General features: G+C 48.1%; 1 long non-coding RNA gene across 1 annotated transcript; it reads left to right on the top strand.

The window, feature by feature from the left end:
* The first annotated feature begins 402 nt into the window (after positions 1-402).
* On the top strand, positions 403-20,646 carry LOC116947124 (uncharacterized). The gene is made up of 2 exons (XR_012945650.1): positions 403-512; positions 16,015-20,646. It is a non-coding gene; the product is annotated as an uncharacterized LOC116947124 (long non-coding RNA).
* Positions 20,647-20,985: the final 339 nt, after the last annotated feature.

Raw genomic sequence — 20,985 nt, forward strand, 5'->3', positions numbered from 1 at the left:
GGGAAATTTGTCTATGTCGTGTGTGCCTACCGTGGAGCGGCAGTGTTGGGGTTAGTGTGCTGAATTTTGAATCCAGCCACCCGAGTTCGATTCCCGCTCAACGCTCATCGCAACTGGGGAGACAAAGGCGGCCGCGCGTGGTTCTGGTCACCCACCCCCTCGTATGCCATGCAGGCCCTTCATAGGTGCTCGCTAACAGCAATTGTCCCAACAGTCAGTTCCAGACTATACGGGGGATCTTTGTCTTTGTTGTTTGACCAACTCCTATGCACACGCACACACACTCCCCACATCTCACACAGCACCCCCCATCCACACACGCTTCCAGCACCCCCACAGTGACCCCCCCCCCCACGCACACACGCACACGCATGTGTGCGTGTGTATAAAGCGAGTGGTCGTCGCTGGGTTTGCCACCATTCGCAGCTATGGGGCTGCACTTGTGCCTCTTAATGTTGTTGGTGGGAGCGATGCTGAATGAGGCGGCGTCTGAACTCCCAATTCCGCACCAGGTGAGTCCTGCTGCTGCTGGTCGCCACCAGCGGTCGCAAATGCGCGAGTGTCTGAAAAGTAAAACATTGTAGCCTGGAATGAGAGAATATGGCCGTGGAACGATTCAACAAGGACGCACGGCTGTCAACCCACGCGGTTTACTACCCACGTGTTCTTGTACAGGGGAATTGCGTTTGCAGGTCCATACGGTGTACAGCCGTTTCAATCCGGGCAAAACAATGTCTATTTGTTTGTGTTTCTCCCTTGTGATGGGACTTTGTAGGATGAACGTTGATATTTATAAGGGACGGGCTGACCAATGATGTCTGAATTGGTGTGTAATAATAAGGTAGGGGCACTGATGACAGGCATGAGGACGCGCCCAGTCACTGAAGCTCTGGTGCGCGTTCTAAAGTTGAGGTACCTCCCGATTGTTACAGTGTGAAAGAAGTTCACATTACATTCGTGCTGAGAGTAAGATAAGTCTGCATTTAATATGCGCTGTTGATTGTTGTTGATTGCATGGTTGAGTGTTTTCTTTATACCCTGTATAGTAAAATGCTTCAATCGGCATGACAAGCTTCAATTATAATGTTTTAACAACATATGTATTCATGATATATGTGCATTCCAAGACGATTTGATTTGATATCGTTTGAGATACAGATTGATGCGTCAGATGTAACACGTGTCGTTAAAATCGATTGTGATTACTGGCAAAACGTCAGAATCAGATTGTAAATGTTGTGGCTTGGCTCTCCAACACACCGGTGTGCTGTACTAGTGTAGTGACACAGCGCCGACTGCTGTACATCAGCAACTGCAGTGGAAACTTAGCGCACACGCCATTGAGCATATAGACGGTGTGGGTGCCAGCAGGGCGGAGGAGCTGGGGCAAAGGTCACGGTAGACCTCAAAGGGAGGCCCCTGGAACCCTCTAGTTGGTTTGAGAAGGGAGGCGTGGTCAGGGCGGAGCCAGACCGCGCCGAGGGGAATAAAAGCAGCGGAGAGCGAGAGCTCTGGGCTGCCGGTTCTGGGAGTGAACTCGTCTCGTCGTCGCCTTCGTCCGATCATTGCGTGGCAGGACAGTAGTTGGCTGTCTCGGTCGATGCCGTCGGTGCAATGCAGACAGGGTCGTGTCTGGGCCGGGCCATATGGCAGCGTGGTCGAGAGAGAGGAGGCCGGAGTTTGTGGTGTGAACTAATAAAAGAGAAAGGGTGCCGCACGCCACGCGCACACACACAAGCCTCGAGGGAGAAAGAAGAAGAGAGACGACACTACACTAGTAACGAATTGGCATGTTATGTTTACATGACAAACCTCACTAATTGGCTGTGTCGGGTGGTGTCGGGTTTAACAACACATTTATATATTTACTTGATCTAACTCAAAAAACCTGTATTATGGATGATTTTAGTCGCGAAAGCCTACGTGTTAAACTGACGCATAAAATAATAACAACAAAGATACGAAACAAGAGTGAAAATTTAATCAAACTGTGAGATCATCATCGTAGGAAGCCAGAATACATTTATAAGGCTAAATTATATAAATAAGTCTTAAGCCTGTGAGTGAAATAACAAATCCAGTAACACGATATACAAATGAGTCATGATTTATGGAAATTTAAAATAATATCCCAGAAGAGAATGCATTTAAATAAATCAAAACAGACGGAGAAGGAGAAGTTACAGCAGTGAAGGTTTGTTCCAGACAATAGGGGCGCATCTTATCGTCACGAAGCGGTTGATGTGACGGTGGGAACTTAAGATAGAAGCGTTTTTCACGTGTCTGGGAGACAAATGGGACATGAGGCAATATATATATTCATCACAGGCCGTGGGAAGTGGTCCACGGAACATTTTCAGACGGAATTTTTTTTAGTGATTGACAGTGGTCCTCAGGCCCACAATGGTTGGGAACTACTGCACTACACGGACGAGCGCCACCATTGCGAGATGTTAACTACCTCGCCTGGCATACAGGGTCGTGAGTTCGATCCCGACCCTTGACGCCTGCTGTATATTTGGAGTTTGTATGTTCTCCCCGTGGTCGCGTGGATTTTTCTCCAGTTTTTCCCTCCACATTTAGAAACACGCGTTTAGAGTATTTGGCTGCTATAAATTTCCATGTAGTCATAAGCCACTTCGTTGGCCTGGAAGGGAACAGAGCTCATGGCTGGGGAACAGTGCACATATCTGGGAAACAGCGCGTGTGTCTAGTTAACAGCGCTCGTGTCTGGGGCAGGTCGTTTTAATCTTGGGAACAGCGTGCATGGCTGAGGAACAGAGTGTGTGGTTTGGTAACAGCGCTCGTGGATGTCAACAGTGCTCATGGCTGAGAAACAGCGCTCCTGGCTGGTGAACAGTGTGCATGGCTGGATAACAGCGCGTGGCTGGGTAATAGCTCGCCGAGCTGCGGAACAGCGTGCATTTCTGGATAACAGTGTGTGGCTGGGGGACAGCGCGTGGCTGTGGAACCGCACGCGTGGCTGAGCAACAGGGCTCCTGGTGGAGGAACAGCGTGCGTGGCTGTATAACAGCACTCCTAGCTGGGTAAGAGCGTGCATGGCTGGGTAACAGCACTCGTGGCTGGGGAACATCGCGCGGCTGATGAACAGCGCAAGTGGCTGAAGTACAGCGCACATTGATGGGTAACAGCACGCGTGGTTGGGTAACAGAATGCGTGGCAAGGGAATAGCGTGCGATACTGAGGAAGTGTGCATTGCTGTGTAACAGCACGTAGCTAGGGAATAGCGCGTCTGGCTGGTGAATAGCATGCGTGGCTGGGTAACAGCACGTGGCTGGGGAATAGCACGAGCAGCTGAGTAACAGCACTAGTGACTGGGTAAGAGCGTGCATGGCTGGGTAACAGCCCTGTTGGCTTGAGAACAGCGTGCCTGGCTGTGATAGAGCGTGCCTGGCTGGGAAAGAGCGTGCGTGGCTGGGTAACAGCATGCGTGGATGGGTAACAGCGCACGTGGCTAGGGAACAGCGTGCATAGCTGAAGAACAGTGCGCGTGGCTGGGTAACAGCGCACGTGGCTGTGGAATAGCACACGGGGCTGAGCAACAGCGCTTCTTGCGGAGGAACAGCATGCATTTCTGGATGACAGCGCGTGGCTGGGGAATAGCACGCCTGGCTAGGGAACAGCGCATGTGGCTGGGTAACAGCGCATGGCTGGGGAACAACACTCGTGACTGGGGAACAGCGTGCGTGTCTGTCTAACAGCACTCGTGGCTGGGTAATAGCGTGGCTGGCTGGGGAACAGCGTGCTTGGCTGGGCAACAGCGCTCGTGGCTGGGGAACAGCGTGCCTGGCTGGGGAACAGCGTGCATGGCTGGGTAACAGCACGTGGCTGGGGAACAGCACGTATCTGGGGAATAGCGCCTCTGGCTGGTGAATAGCGTGCGTGTCTACAGTGAGGGAAAAAGTATTTGACCCCCTGCTGATTTTGTACGTTTTCCCACTGACAAAGAAATTATCAGTCTATAATTTTAATGGTAGGTTTATTTGAACAGTGAGAGACAGAATAACAAAAAAATACGGAAAAACGCATGTCAAAAATGTTATAAATTGATTTACATTTTAATGAGGGAAATATGTATTTGACCCCCTCTCAATCAGAAAGATTTCTGGCTCCCAGGTGTCTTTTATACAGGTAACAAGCTGAGATTAGGAGCACTCCCTTTAAGAGTGTGCTCCTAATCTCAGCTCGTTACCTGTATAAAAGACACCTGTCCACAGAAGCAATCAGTCAATCAGATTCCAAACTCTCCACCATGGCCAAGACCAAAGAGCTCTCCAAGGATGTCAGGGACAGGATTGTAGACCTACACAAGGCTGGAATGGGCTACAAGACCATTGCCAAGCAGCTTGGTGAGAAGGTGACAACAGTTGGTGCGATTATTCGCAAATGGAAGAAACACAAAAGAACTGTCAATCTCCCTCGGCCTGGGGCTCCATGCAAGATCTCACCTCGTGGAGTTGCAATGATCATGAGAACGGTGAGTAATCAGCCCAGAACTACACGGGAGGATCTTGTCAATGATTTCAAGGCAGCTGGGACCATAGTCACCAAGAAAACAATTGGTAACACACTACGCCGTGAAGGACTGAAATCCTGCAGCGCCAGCAAGGTCCCCCTGCTCAAGAAAGCACATAAACATGTCCGTCTGAAGTTTGCCAATGAACATCTGAATGATTCAGAGGACAACTGGGTGAAAGTGTTGTGGTCAAATGAGACCAAAATGGAGCTCTTTGGCATCAACTCAACTCGCCGTGTTTGGAGGAGGAGGAGGAATGCTGCCTATGACCCCAAGAACACCATCCCCACCGTCAAACATGGAGGTGGAAATATTATGCTTTGGGGGTGTTTTTCTGCTAAGGGGACAGGACAACTTCACCGCATCAAAGGGACGATGGACGGGCCATGTACCGTCAAATCTTGGGTGAGAACCTCCTTCCCTCAGCCAGGGCATTGAAAATGGGTCGTGGATGGGTATTCCAGCATGACAATGACCAAAAACACACGGCCAAGGCAACAAAGGAGTGGCTCAAGAAGAAGCACATTAAAGTCCTGGAGTGGCCTAGCCAGTCTCCAGACCTTAATCCCATAGAAAATATGTGGAGGGAACTGAAGGTTCGAGTTGCCAAACATCAGCCTCGAAACCTTAATGACTTGGAGAAGATCTGCAAAGAGGAGTGGGACAAAATCCCTCCTGAGATGTGTGCAAACCTGGTGGCCAACTACAAGAAACGTCTGACCTCTGTGATTGCCAACAAGGGTTTTGCCACCAAGTACTAAGTCATGTTTTGCAGAGGGGTCAAATACTTATTTCCCTCATTAAAATGCAAATCAATTTATAACATTTTTGACATGCGTTTTTCTGGATTGTTGTTGTCGTTATTCTGTCTCTCACTGTTCAAATAAACCTACCATTAAAATTATAGACTGATAATTTCTTTGTCACTGGGCAAACGTACAAAATCAGCAGGGGATCAAATACTTTTTTCCCTCACTGTACGTAATAGCATGTGGCTGGGGAACAATTCTAGATTTGAGGCTTTCGTGACTGCAAGGATCCACACTCGTTGGTTCTATTCGGTAAAGTCACGTAGGTACGTACCTACGTGACTTTACCGAATAGAACCAAAGAGTATGTCTGGGGAACAGTTCGTGTGGCTGGGGAACAGCACATGGCTGTTGAACAACCCACCTTGCTGGAAAACAGTGCACTAGGCTGGGGAACAGCGTGCTTAGCTGGGGAACATCGCGTGTTACAGAGTAAAAGCGCTCATTGCTAAATAACAGCGTGCATGGCTGGGTAACAGCACGTGGCTGGAGAGCAGCGCACCTGGCTGGGTAACAGCGCTCCTGGCTGGATAACAGCGTGCATTGCTGGATAACAGCGCTCTTGGCTGGATAACAGCGTGCATTGCTGGATAACAGCGCTCTTGGCTAAGTTAAAGCGCTCTTGGCTGGGTAACAGCGTGCATGGCTGGGGAAAAGCACATGGCTGTTGAACATTGCACGTGGCTGGAGAACAGCGTGCATGGCTGGGTAACAGCATGCATGGATGGATAATAGCGCACGTGGCTGGGGAACAGCGTGCTTTGCCGGGTAACAGTGTGCATGGCTGGGGAACAGTGTGCGTAGCTGAAGAAAAGTGCGCATGGCTGGGGAATAGTGCGCCTGGCTGGGAAACAGCGCGCCTGGCTGGGGAACAACGTGCGTGGCAGCGTAACAGCACGTGGCTGTGGAACAGCAAGTGTGGCTGGGTAACAGCGCATGGCTGGGGAATAGCACGCCTGGCTGGGTAACAGCGTGCATTGCTGGATAACAGCGATTGTGGCTGGGGAACACCGTGTATAGCTGGGGAACAGCGCTCGTGACTGGTTAACAGCGCATAGCTGAGGAATAGCGCGTCTTGCTCGTGAATAGTGTGCGTGGTTGGGTAACATCACGTGGCTGGAGAACAGTACGTGTGGCTGGGGAACAGCACATGGCTGGTGACCAGCCCACCTGGCTGGAGTACAGCGTGCTTGGCTGGGGAATAGCGCGTGTGGCTGGGTAATGGCGCGTGGCTGGGGAACAGCACGCGTGGCTGAGTAACATCGCTCGTTGCTGGGGAAGAGCACACGTTGTTGGGGAACAGTGCGCGTGGCTGGGGAACAGCACGCTTGGCTGGGGAACATTGCATGTCTGGTGAATAGCGCACGTGGCTGGAGAAGAGCGCGCGTGGTTGGGTAACAGTGCGCATGGCCGGGTAACAGCGAGGGTGGCTGGATACCAGCCCTCATGACTAAGTAAGCGTGTGCGTCGCTGGGTAACAGCAGGAGTGGCGGGGAACAGCGCTCCTGGTTGGGTAACAGCTTGCATTGCTGGATAACAGCGCTTGAGGCTGGGGAACAGCGCTCCTGGCTGGGTAACAGCATGCGTTGCTGGATAATAGCGCTCCTGGCTGGTGAACAGAATGCATGGCTAAGTAAAAGTGCGCTTTGCTGGGTAACAGCGTGCATGGCTGAAAAAAGCGCATGGCTGTTGAACAGTGCACGTGGCTGGAGAACAGCGCGCATGGCTGGATAACAGTGCGCCTGGCTGGGGAACAGTGCGCATGGCTGGCTTACAGTACTCGTGGCTGGGTGCTGAAACAAACACAACATTTATAAAGATCGTGTAAGGACATGTTGGAGTGGTGTATGGGCATGAAGGCCAGTGATCTTCATTGCAAGGCCCGCGGGCCACTGGCGGCCCCTGGTGGCCTTTAGTGCGGCCCCTGACGTGCGGTCCACCGACAATACACAAATGGAGAAAACTCCCCCCATCATCATCGTGCTGCTGTCAAACCCCAATGGTTTCATATGCGTGGCAGCCCTCACACTGATGATGTTTTATCGGCGAAAGTGGCCCCCATCTGAAAATTAGTGAAGAACACTGATATAGGCACACTATAACTAAATAATTAATGAAAGGTAGCTGGGAGACAGTTAAGCAAGAGAAAGTCAGGGGATTAGTTGGTTGGAAGGAGGAGAGGGAGGAACGTGCTCCAAGGTTCCAGAAAGATCTAGGTCAGATGATCTAGAATGGGAGTGTGACGTGTGCTCGGGAGTTCTTGGACAGATGGCTTCTTACAAGTGCGAATGTACTCATTGGTTTTTTCGGTAAAGTCACGTATGTAGAAATACAATAAAATTACATTAAAACAAAACAATAACGACGTTTCGATCACAACACAAGCGATCTTCATCAGGTGTCAAGAACAATATCATGGAAAGAACAAATCATAGAGGTAAATACAACAAAAAAGATGAGAGACGAGAATTTAACAAACCTAAAAAACATTATGTGAAGCACAACCAATCAGGCCAACAACACAGTTAGACACTTCCTGGCGGACCACGAATTTCAGAAGAGTGTTAAATTTCGTGTTCAACTTCTGGATTGCAAAAAACCAGCATAGACAAAGTGAAAATACGAGGTACATGGTCAGTAGGAAAGACGGACAGAGAGGCAAGGAGAGAGAGAGAGGGATGAACAGCAGCTTAAATAGGAAATAAGGTTGGGGGGGGGAGGGGCCAGAAAGAGAGTGGCAGCTCATCTTGCGGCAGCTCAAAAACAGCACATCTTGCATATACACAGAAGCGGGGGGGGGGGGGGGACAGGTTTGGGGTGCACATTTAGGACAGAAATGCAACGGTAACTTCCCCGTAGAAGTTTGTTGATAAGGTAATTAAAGCTTTCGTGACTGCATAAAATTACTCATTGCTTTGTTTCGGTAAAGTCACGTATGTAGAAATACAATAAAATTACATCAAAACAAAACAATCACGACGTTTCGATCACAACACAAGCGATCTTCACCAGAAGATCGCTTGACCATGTACCTCGTATGTTCACTCTGTCTATGCTGGTTTTTTGAAATCCAGAAGTTGAACACGAAATGTAGCACTTCTGAAATTCGTGGTCCGCCAGGAAGTGTCTAACTGTGTTGTTGGCCTGATTGGTTGTGCTTCACATAATGTTTTTTAGGTTTGTTAAATTCTCGTCTCTCATCTTTTTTGTTGTATTTACCTCCATGATTTGTTCTTTCCATGATTTGTTCTTGACACCTGATGAAGATCGCTTGTGTTGTGATCGAAACGTCGTGATTGTTTTGTTTTAATGTAATTTTATTATATTTCTACATACGTGGCTTTACCGAAAAAACCAATGAGCAATTTTATGCAATCACGAAAGCTTGAATTACCTTATCAAGTGCGAATGTGTTGAAGTGTGAGGGATTTAACAAAAAATAAAGCCCTTACCCAAATATGTCCCTATGTGGACTCCCTTTCATATGATGGCAGCTGTGGGATGTCTTCCAGTACATGATGTAAACCCTCACCAGAAAGAGCCCATAGAAATCAGGAAAGATGGGGAGGAGGAGACAAACGAGATGGAGTAGTCGGATGAGCCAAGTCTGAGGACTCCCCTCGCGTTATCGGACTCCTCTAGTCACCCGCTCGCTTGGATCCCCTCATCCCAGCTTCTCCGGTGCTGGGGGTGGCTAACCTCCATTCCCTGGTGGGTGCAGAAATATTATTTGCGTAACAACCAATGCAGAGGCAGCCTCCACTGTCTCGGCTGGAAGTATACTGGCCCATGTGTAGAAAACTTAAAAGCATTGTCGTGTTAAAAGGGGCAGAGCCGTTTTCTTCCCGCCGTCTTTGGACAGTGAGGTGGAGCCATGATGCGAGTGGGAGTGTGGCCGTCCTCTGTGGCTGTTCACGTTGTTCATTATTATTTTTAAAGAGTTTTACTGTTAAAAAACCATCATGAGTGTGATCATTTTGGACTAGACTGGTTAGTAAGATGCAGAAATAGGAAATAGACGAGCCACAGTGAGAAGTCCCGTAGCTTCCAGCAATGACTCATGGATGGATACCATCAGCTTAGACAACCCCGAGCTGTCAAGAGGTCGAAATAATACAGCTCCGGACATTGTTATGCAATTTTGGAGATATTTTCAGTTGGGACGCCTGTGTACTTCACTCATGGATCACCAACATCGACACAAGCAATGTGGCCCTCATTCGGCAAAAAAAACTTGGAGCAGTTGTTGAGCTCCACCGAAAAGAATCACGTGCATCGGGTGGTGCGCAGGATAGCCATTAATTATCCTGTCCACCAACCTATATGGGAGGCCACCAGCACTTTTGTGTGGACTTCCATTGGCTAAAGGTAACATTGGACCAACGCATACTCCCCTTGCCCAAAACGGGTGCAAGGACACTGGAAGGGACTGTACCATTTCAATTGTTTGCCGAGACAGCTCCAGCAACGTCCCTTAAACTGATGGAGCTTGCGTTAACTTCTCCGGTTCGAGGAGCTCTTACACTGGTTGTGCCAAGTGTTATCTAGGGATCAGGAAGCTAATTAATCCATCCCGCATAGGCAGCGAAGGACCGTTTGCGCCAAACGTGTGACCTCTTGCAGCAGCATTTGCATGAACCGCTCTCGCTTCCGTACACAGGCATCTCGAGTGGGGTGGAGGGGGACTATGGGGATGGGGTGCCGCCATTCCTTTGAGGATCGCTGTCCACTTCGAACGTCGACCGCCAACCGAAGTGCGCTATTTGCTGCTGGAGCTTGCGCGTCAAGACGGGGCGACGGCGCCAACAGAGTGACAGCCGTCTCCCTCGAACTGAGCTCCATCGATCGCTAGGACACCGGTCGCAGATGCAGTGGTGACATTTCTGATGACGTCTAACCATCAGATACCAAGAAGACGTCTTTAGCATCACGTGTGAAAGGACTGCAGCCGATCCAAATCAGCTCCAAGCAATGTCCAGGCGTCTGCACCATATAACAAACCTGACAAAACCCAGCACAGGAAGCTAGGCTGAAGCTCAATCCCTTGCAATGTCATTTGTTTCAGTCTTCGCTGTGGCACTTGGGCCACATTACCAGTGCGGCGGGTGTCGCTACGGACCCCACAAAGACAGCGAGCATTAGGGAATGGCCCGTACCACGTCAGTATCCGATGTGCATAGATTTCTTGGCTTCGTGTCTTTTTACCAACAATTTGTGTCCCAGTTTGTTTCCATAGCGCTGCGCCTCAATGGGAGGATTCGCCATTGGTACGTTGATCCTTCTCTTCTAAAGCAAATATTCATAACCCAGACACTCTTCGTCCGTCATCACCTGCATCTTCGACGTCATCGACCCTTCCGGGTGCCAAGGTGCCATCTGCTGCACACCCATCTGCTCGCCCATCGGGTTCACTTCATCCTGTTCCTTCTCCAAGATCAACAGAGGTTTTGTCAGAGTCCGTGCGACCACGGACTTTCACAAGCTGAATGTAGCTCTCCTGGATATGGAGAAATTCACTATCAAGGAAGGGGAGTGATGTAAGGGTCGTTTAAGGACAAGTTGGGTGATGTAAGGGCATTTAGGCACAGCGGTGGCGAGATATTAACTACCTCGCCTGGTATGCAACAGCGCGTGGGTTCGATCCCGACCCTGATGCTTATATATTGAGTTTCCGTGTCTCCATCCCTGCAGTCGCGTGGATTTTTCTCCAGGTCCTCCAGTTTTTCCCTCTACATTTAGAAACATGTGTTGAAGACTATTTGGCTGCTATACATATCCACATGATATGCCACTTCGTTTAGCTATTATTTTTGATAGCCAGGTCGCTTCTGAAAAAGAGCTAAAATATCTCAGTGGGGGCCTTAACTGTTAAAATAACAACACATTGTTTATATTCTTTGGGTCAGTCGGTAAAGCCACGTATATAGAAAAAATAATAAAAATAATAACAATATCACGACGTTTCGATCCGTCGTGATATCATATATTTTTCCTGCCTCAGCAGCTCTCCCGCTATATTTTTTCACCTGATGACGATAGCTTGTGTTGCGATTGAAACGTCGTGATATTGTTATTATTTTTATTATTATATCTACGTGACTTTACCGAAAGACCCAAAGAATATGAATTCCTGCAGTCACGAAAGCTTTAAGTCAAGATTTAACACGTTGTTTACTTTTTAAAACTAAACATTGTTTAGTTTTAAAAAGTTTAAGTAATGTATTAAATGGCACTCGAAGACAATTGGAAAGCAGCGGATTGGTTGTTCTGGCAACGGCCCCCCCGCCCCGCCCAGTTTCCAGAACATGCTCCCTGGACAGAAGCTCCCTTCTTCACTCTGCTGTCCGGATACAGAACGGCCTCACTGAACACATTGTCGGCGAAATCACCGATTCTGGTCTTCAGACCTTCAAATACCGAGCACACACATGGACATCTCCTAACTTCACCACACGCCTTGTAAGGACTGAGTCTTTGAGCTGCCGTGATGTACTCATGTCCGATACGGTTATTGTTCACAATTGAAGGCAATACTAAAACAGCTACTGGAAGGTTGCACAAAGATAGAGTATATATAAGTGGGGTGTGAGGCGTGCTCGGGGTTCTTGGAGAGAGGTGGCTTCATGTGAATGTGCTGTAGTGTGAGGGCTGGAGTGGTGGCGTAGCGGCAAGCGCACTGCGCTACGAACCCAGCGAGAACGGGTTTGATTCCTGATCATGGTCATCACCGGTGACGATTATCTGAACTGGTACTGGGCCTCCCCTAGGTATACTCAGCCTCAAATGAGTACCCGGTGCGGTGTGTAAACATCGACCACTAGGGAGACAAATGCGGTCGGGCGTGGTGCTGGCCACACCACCCCCTCGTGGACCGTTCCGGCCTTCGTTAACAGCACTTGCAACACAATCTGTTGAGGCTACTCGGGGGTCTTTGCGTTTTAGATTGTTCAATAAAGCCCTTGTCCAAAGAGCACCTCGAGTGGACTTACATTCATTTGGCAACGCTCACATTCAACCCCGCCTCACCCCACCTCTGGCTCAGTTGATACCGTCCAGGGAAATGCATTTAACGCGCCAACTTCCATCGCACAAGCCGTGGTTGTTGCTAATGGTGGTGGTGATAATAGGGTTATGGGTTTTGGTTAGAATGCGCTTATTGTTGTGGCTATGTGGTTATACTCTTTGGTTCTTTCGGTAAAGTCACGTAGGTAGACAAAGAGATGCCGCGCTTGTTGTAACAGCTCTCTGGCTGGTTCAGCAGTTCCACTACTGGATTAGTTCCGCCTGATGACGACCGCTTGTTTTGCGATCGAAACGTCGTGATATATTATTTTTTATTTAATTTTTCTACCTACGTGACTTCACCGAAATAACCAAAGAGTATGGATTCCTGCAGTCACGAAAGCTTCAAATCAAGATTGAACCGCCTCTACGGAGAGGGTTTCCACACATCTGTTAGATCTTTTAACAGACTGCGAGACAAGAAGGCTCACCTGATCGACTCGCTCACCTTTCTCAAGAGATGCCGCTTGTTGTAGCTGCTCTCTCGTTTCAGCAGTTCCACTGCTGGATATTTTTTTCCGCCTGAGGATGACCGCTTGTGTTGCGATCGAAACGTCGTGATATATTTTTTTTTTTATTTTATATGTGGTTATAGTTAAGTAAAGCAGGTTCAGAAGTTGGTTCCCTGAGAGGTACGTTATTGACCAACGATCTCTAAACACCGCACAACAATCTCCTTTCCACTTCATTCTGCCGCATGTCTACTCCTGCCACTATCTCGACCAGAGCCGCAGTGCTAATGTCACATGCCCATACGCATTTCTCCTCTCTCCCCCTGAGCCTTCTGGAATCTCCTAGAACCCTCCGCCCAAGTTCCCGCTTCCACCACCAATAATACTCATCACCTATTTCTCCATCCCTAACCCGTCTTCATTTCCACATTCTCTGTCTCGCCTGGCCAATCCCTTCACCCTTTGCTAATCTCACAACTTCCCAGAATGGCTGTGGTCAGAGTGAACAATCGGGGGGGCTCTCTTAGTCTTGCGTGCTGCCAGCCCAGCCCCCCACTGATTCGCCTCGTCTCTCCACCGTCGGCTAACTCCTCTCCCTTTTTTGACCGTGGACCAGTTTGCGTTCTTGAAAGTCGCCACAAATCGGCAAAATCCGCAATCCATAAAATAAAAATAAGGGAAAACTAGGGGGTTTGGTTCATGGTTGTCGCAATATGACATCTACCAACTCACCCCTCCTTTTGTTTAACGTTACCCTACATCAACCCAACACATTCAACAGGTAGTATTTTTTAATGTAAATATTATTAATATTTTCGATAGTGTTAATATAACTCGTACAGTAAATGCATAGAATTACATACATTGAATGTAGTTAACAGGTATACGTGTACTGTACATGTATGCCTAAAAGTAAAGCTGAAAATAAAGACAAGGGTTAATTCTGATGCAGAAACTCCTAACTTTCTGAGTCGTTCTGATAATTCAACTTTCTCGCCAAGAGAGACATCACCTTTGGTCTGCTCATTTTCACTCGATTCGCTACCACTTCATTTTCTTTTTGGGACCATTTCAAAATACAGTAATCAATAAGGGGCACTGATATAGTCAGAAAAATCGCGCGGCTCAACCTCGCTACCTCGCTGGACGCTGAGAGCACGAGGCGAGCCGTGTGACCCCACAATGAGCCGTATGACCCTGCAATAAGTCGTGTGACCACGCTGTGAGCCGTTTGACCCCGCAGTGAGCCGCGTGACCCCGCGGTGAGCAGTGTGATCCAACAGTGAGCCGTCTGACCCCGTGATCGGCTACCATGGGAGATGATATTTAGACGGCGTGTGTGCTCTCTTGCGGCAATGTAAGGTTGTTCTTATGTGGTTGTCATCACGGTGATGATGATTATTAGAAACTCGTTATGTTTGTGGTTGTAATGCAGTATCGGTTATATTTATTTATACTGTGGTTGGGGTTATGATGTGGTTATCCTGTGGTTATGGTTTCAATGGTTGTGGTTATAATGTGGCTGTTGTAGTTATGTGGATTTTGTGTTTATAATGTGGTGGTTATGTTGTGGTTTTAGTTGTGGTTATAATGTGCCTCTTGTGGTTATACTGTGGTTATATTCTGGCTGTTGTGGTTATATGCTTGAAGTTAAAATGTGGTTCTGGTTATAATGTGGTGATGGTTATGACTTGGCAGTCCCACCCAAGTGCGTGGAAGTTCTAAACATCTATAAAATACCCGCCCCCCCACCCCCGTCCGTATGAGCGAGTGCCGTACACTGAGCGTCGCATCAAATCGTCGCGCGTTGCAGCAGTAGTGTACACGACGCTATGTGTGCGCACAGGCTCATAATGTCAGCAGCGGTGGTGGTGGATAGATCTAAAGTTAAATCACGTTTGTATACAGCTGCTGCTTTGAGGGATTTTAAATAGCAACACTAAATTAAAAAATGTGACTATTAATAGCACTCCACCCTTTGGCGTAAGTGTCCTTAAGCCTCAACAGCAGGCTTGCTGCTGCAGTCATCGATGCGTTTGTGACTATCTGGTGTCCATTCCTTACCACGAGTATGTAAACTTCAGTGTTCCATAAGTTGATTGTAGGGATTTCCACCTATTCCACGATAAACAAAAACCCGAGATATATCTCAGCCGTGGTCTATTATATTATTAAAACTGTGCGGTCTACTGTAATAAATGTTCACATGATACAAAGTAGCAGATCCGCCGAGCCCAATCAATCCCTGCCACACGAACGCCGATCGTCCTGATTCTGGCACTCTCCGGGTCAAACCGAGACAGGTGGCATCCCGAGTTTATTCGCTGAGTTCACCGTTGGAAAATGGAAATATTTAAACACATCTGAGCATAGTTTTGTGAATGTGTGAGTGTCAGAGCCACAGCACGCCTCTTATGAGGCTGTTTCTGCGGCCGTGGGACTGTGGTGAGCAGGGGACGTGCTTAGCGGATTGCAAATGAGCCGGTGACATTAATGGCTCCATTATTCACGTGGGAGAGCGTTACATTTAAATGATGTTAGAATTTGTCTTATTCTGGGAATCATGACTCTTGATATAGTTGAGTCCCATTACCTAATCACTGCACATCAACTTTGCTTGACCAGCAAAGCAACTAACATCATCTACCCAACCTTAGTCTACCACACGGGTCCCTAACTCATAAATGACTCATGATCAAATAAATACACTGCAGCACGTTGCTTTTATGGGTGTCAAATTATGTACGCCCAATGTTTAGAAACATGCGTTTAGTGTATGTGGCTACAGATACAAATTTCCACTTGATAAGCCACTTCGTTGTGCTAGCATGTGGTAGCCAGGTCGCTTCTAAAAAATAGCTAAATAGCTAATTTAGCCTTACTTGGTTAAAATAAATCAAATATAGTTTACAGTTTAGTTCATGTGCTGTGTATATCCTTTACGTGCACAACACGCTGGATGCAAAACAACGCAGGCCACCTGGCCTACAGGCACTCAGAAGTGTGATGACCTCTCCTTGCCAACAATTGAGCCCCGTTGCATTGGAAACACAAACTAACATCGCTTGTACATGTATTTTCCATCGTCATGTCACTCTACGCTTGTCTTTCCTCCATATCCCCCCCCCTCTAACCCCCGTCCCCCCAAAAAAAGATTCTTCAGAAGCAGATGGATCTCGTGATCCCTCCAAGGATACTGCGTGGCAAAATAAACTCCTCAATCAAAGGCGATGGATCTAAAAGTGAAGATGGAATCGGTCCAAGCGAAACACAAGCACACATCTCGCGGTCGGCGGTTAAACGAGGAACGGTTGCAAGTGATACACAGGCTCCAGTCTTCACCGTGGAACTCAGGAACAAAATGAACCGTGCAACACAAATTCCAACATTGGCCGCAGGAAGAGATGGAGATGGTATAAAAATGAGTACTAAAACATCCCCTCCTCAAGCTACTGTATTCAATTTCACCTCCAAACCAGTGAAATCTGGAATGCCTCCCAAATTTACGAATGTTTCTGCCAAAGCAAATCTTCACAAAGGCGTAAATGATACCACTTTAGCCTCTGCGTATAGAACACCTCTGAGGGCGTTATTAAACAGCGGGGGCATTCACGCATTGACCACATCTCAACGGTCACCCAAAGGCAATGAATTCGAGGTGGCAGACAGAGACACAAAATTCAAAATCTCCAAACACAAAGCTGAATACGACCACTCCATTATAGCAAACGATCACGGGGCTCACGGCGAGACGGAATATGCTGGCAAATCTAATTTGGCGCCGGATCAAAAAGCGACGTCTCCGAGCGACGCTCGCCCGTTGGCAGCGGCTTCGCGCGTGCCGGTGCTTGGAGGTGGCGGCAGGGGGCGCCAGCGCTCCGCTGAGCGGCCGCTCCACGCGGACCGCGAGAGCCGCCAGGGCCCCAGCCACGACCCGACACTGCACTGGTCCCAGCTCATCTCGGATTTCCTGAAATACCAACGGCGCTTTCGCGGCCGAACCCGCAAAGGGTCGCGGATGAACGGCGGCGGGCGGTTGGGCCGACGCCACGAGGAGCCCAACGGCAAAGCGCGCCGGCAGCTCGGCGGCCCGGGCGGCTACGCGGTGGTGTCGCGAGCATTGCTTCGACGGCGGGAGCACGAGGCGAGCTGGGATCGCACCGCCTTGTCGAGGCAAGCGTCGAGGAAAATCGGCCTCGTGAATCGCAGGGCGCTGCAGGAAGACGGGAAAGCGCGCAAGAAAGGTCGGGAGGCCAGAAAGGGGCGAAACGGTTGTTTTGGGTTGAAGATAGACCGCATCGGAACGTCGACACGACTCGGGTGCTAAGTCCATGCGGCACGTTCACAATGTGGTTGATTACATCCCGTTTGGATCCATTTCCGCGTAAACTAATTGGGAAACTATTAGATGTTTTTTTTTGTTGCAAGGCTATACTGTATAGGATAAACTAATCATTTACTCTGAAGCATGCAATTAATCTGCCTTGATTGAAGACTCTGAGACCCTTGTGCTGAGGATCGAAACCTAATTGACTTTTTTTGTAATCATCTACTGAAACTGGATTCGGAAACTAAAGCAACATGACAAAAGCCAAAGTGTCTCTCATGGTGCTTGCCTCGGTGAGCAGCTTTGAGCCAGTGGTGGACATTCCACATTATTTTGGTGGATTCCAATCTGTCCCAGTGACAACCACTGTTCGTGACCACTATTGACATCCCGAAAAACTTAAACTCAAACCCTTTATTTACATTGTAAGTCGAGCAATCTGGCACAACGCTTCCCGGCCGGAGGAAGCAGAATGAATGCATGTACATCAGAATATTTGTGTTTTTTATGTGTGAAGCATAATGTAAAAAAAAAACTGTTATGATTAATAATCGATTTTTTTGGATCAGATCGCGTGAGTAAAAACAAATGGCAATGTGTGCCATGCACCCTCCTCCACCCGATACAGCCAAGTAAATGAAGTTGTCATACGAACGAAAACGTCAATGTTTTTTTTGTTTAAATTGTGGAAATCGCCTGATGCTGGATGTAAGCTACCAGTGAAACACGGAGCTTCTTGAATTGCTGCGAATCGCTCTTCATCAGCAGCGGAGTGCTGAAGCAGTAATACATCGGCATGTTTGTTCACGTGACAAGTTTGATTATATAGTTGGGTGGAAGGGGGGTATGATGCACATAAGCATCTGACCCACAGAATGGTTAATCATCAGCCACTTGTAGCGGTTTCAGTAGGTTTTGTAGCGAGTGCAGTATTTAAACATCACTTTTGTGTGCAGAGAAGTTTGTGACATCTGATACTGATGGAAGTTAATTGTTGGTGCACCTAGGTAGCTTTATTCTGAAAGACAAGCCCCTGATTTCAGAGATTGGAGCAATGCTTTCCCAAAAAGGTGGTCGTGGCCCTGTTTAGCAAAATTAATTCAAGAATGGCTGTGGTTGATTGCGGAGTTCTGTAACAGCAACTCTCCAAGGTTCCCCGAATGGGGTTCTACCTGTTTACCCCAGTGGCGTGCGATGAGGTCAATGGCTGGGGAGGCACTGCCTCGTGTCAGAGCCAGAGTCACACACTGAGGGGGGCGTGGCCTCACTGAGGGGCGTGGCCTCACTTAGGGGGGCGTGTTAGACACATCCCCCTCAGTGAGGCAGATGTAATAGCTGCCTCCCCTGGTGCTTTTTCATTGCAGTTTCATAACGAGACCAGCGAGCCTAGATATATTTATTCACATACGTGAAATAAGTTACCTGGAGTATGGGAGGCGAGGACATGAAATGAAGGGGTCTACAAACATTACATTGGTGACATACTGAGATAGTAACAGGCACGCGCTTATTGCCCGCGCTCCATCCAGTTCCTGAGGGGTTGCGCAATCAGAGGGGAGGCTGAGCTCATCGTCTCTTCCTGTATTTGCAGCGGAGCTCCTCAAATTAGGCGATTTTGACTATAAAAATGATTGGAATCGTACAGCAATGACATTTATAACACAGATCAGTGGAAAAATCTTAATATTTATTTGATTTGATGTTTCTTTTTTTTTACTTTTCGTAACAGCTATTTTTTTTGGAGTATGACAGGTGAGGCTCTGCCTCCCCTGCCTCCCCTGACCGCACGTCCCTGGTGTACCCCGTGCGTATCGATTACGGCTCTTTCTGAAGCCTGTACGCGTGGCACCATTACCATGCTCGCTGACGTTTCGTGCCATTTTGTGATTTGTTTTATAAGCGGTAAGACAACGTGAATTTAGCAGCGTTCTGCATTTACGCATGCTTGTGAACTCGGCCTGTTACTGTAAACATGACTATTGCTTGAGTTGAATGAATAGGCGTTTGTCCCCTGTGGTGTCTGGGTTGTGTGGTAAGCATGCTGCCCCTATTGCTGTATCCATAGGCGGGGGGTGGGGGGGGCAGTGACGGATCAAGAGTACCTACAAATGCTACCGCCCCGCACTTTCAAGGGCTCCGCGCTAAATGCTTTCAAGCTATCAATTCAGTGATTCTGCACTTGCTCTATTACTATAGTGCTATGCTGCCTTGAACTTTTATGAACGACTGGGTGTTTAAGGTTAGCGATTTGTCGTATTATCTGGCTGTATAGCAAATGAAAAAATACAATTACTTTACTATGGAAGTAAAAAATGCGTGTTTTCATATTTATGTGTTTTTTTCTTCCATTTAGTGCCCCTTTATAACATATGCTACAGGCCCCGCACTAGCTTAATCCAGCACTGGGGGGGGGGGGGCAGGCGGGGCCCGGGGCAAACCCCACTGTGTGGGCCCCCCGAAGCTTTCAAACTAAACTGGAAGTGTTACATCTGACACTGACTTCTTCGAAACGCGCCCCCCCCCCCATGCACGGGGCCCGGGCGGTTACCCCTGATTCGCCCGTACCGTACCCTAGGGACAACTCTGGCTGTTACGTGAACATGGGCTCCTTCTTGCAAAGTTCGTCGTGTGCGTGAGGGTTTAAATGCTGGGGCATTCGAGTCCAGTGAGCAAACAGGTCGACCGTCACGCAGATCCACTGAATAGATCAATGAAGTCCTGAGCTTTGCAGAGCTCTTCAATGAATAGGCGTTTCAGGAAGAGCCTCGTGCGTTAAACAACAAAGAAACGCCGCAGGCGCGCTGTGGTTTGTTGGTGACCTCTGCGCACTGTTTCGAAACCTTTTATCTCGTTAATGTTTGTATTCTACGCGCAGAAAGTCATGCATCGTAAATGTGCTGTGAGAATGGCGACTAAAATTATTGTTGCTGCTGCTGTTTCTGATGATGCTGTTTAGAAAGAAGTGTGTTTTAAATTACAGTGAGGAAAAAAAGTATTGGATCCCCTGCTGATTTTGTATGTTTGCCCACTGACAAGGAAATGATCAGTCTATTATTTTAATGATAGGTTTATTTGAACAGTGAGAGACAGAATAACAACAACAAAATCCGTAAAAACGCATGTCAAAATCTTATGAATTGATTTGCATTTTAATGAGGGAAATAAGTATTTGACCCCTCTGCAAAACATGACTTAGTACTTGGTGGCAAAACCCTTGTTGGCAATCACAGAGGTCAGACGTTTCTTGTAGTTGGCCACCAGGTTTGCACACATCTCAGGAGGGATTTTGTCCCACTCCTCTTTGCAGATCTTCTCCAAGTCATTAAGGTTTTGAGGCTGACGTTTGGCAACTCAAACTTTCAGCTCCCTCCACAGATTTACTATGGGATTAAGGTCTGGAGACTGGCTAGGCCACTCCAGGACCTTAATGTGCTTCTTCTTGAGCCACTCCTTTGTTGCCTTGGCCGTGTGTTTGGGGTCATTGTCATGCTGGAATACCCATCCACGACCCATTTTCAATGCCCTGGCTAAGGGAAGGAGGTTCTCACTCATGATTTGATGGTACATGGCCCCGTCCATCGCCCCTTTGATGCGGTGAAGTTGTCCTGTCCCCTTAGCAGAAAAACACCCCCAAAGCATAATATTTCCACCTCCATGTTTGACGGTGGGGATGGTGTTCTTGGGGTCATTGGCAGCATTCCTTCTCCAAACACGGCCAGTTGAGTTGATGCCAAAGAGCTCCATTTTGATCTCATCTGACCACAACACTTTCACCCAGTTGTCCTCTGAATCATTCAG

The sequence above is a fragment of the Petromyzon marinus genome, chromosome 29 (genome assembly GCF_048934315.1).
Source record: "Petromyzon marinus isolate PM22_M1 ecotype Great Lakes invasive population chromosome 29, UKy_Petmar_22M1.pri1.0, whole genome shotgun sequence".
NCBI lineage: Eukaryota > Metazoa > Chordata > Hyperoartia > Petromyzontiformes > Petromyzontidae > Petromyzon > Petromyzon marinus.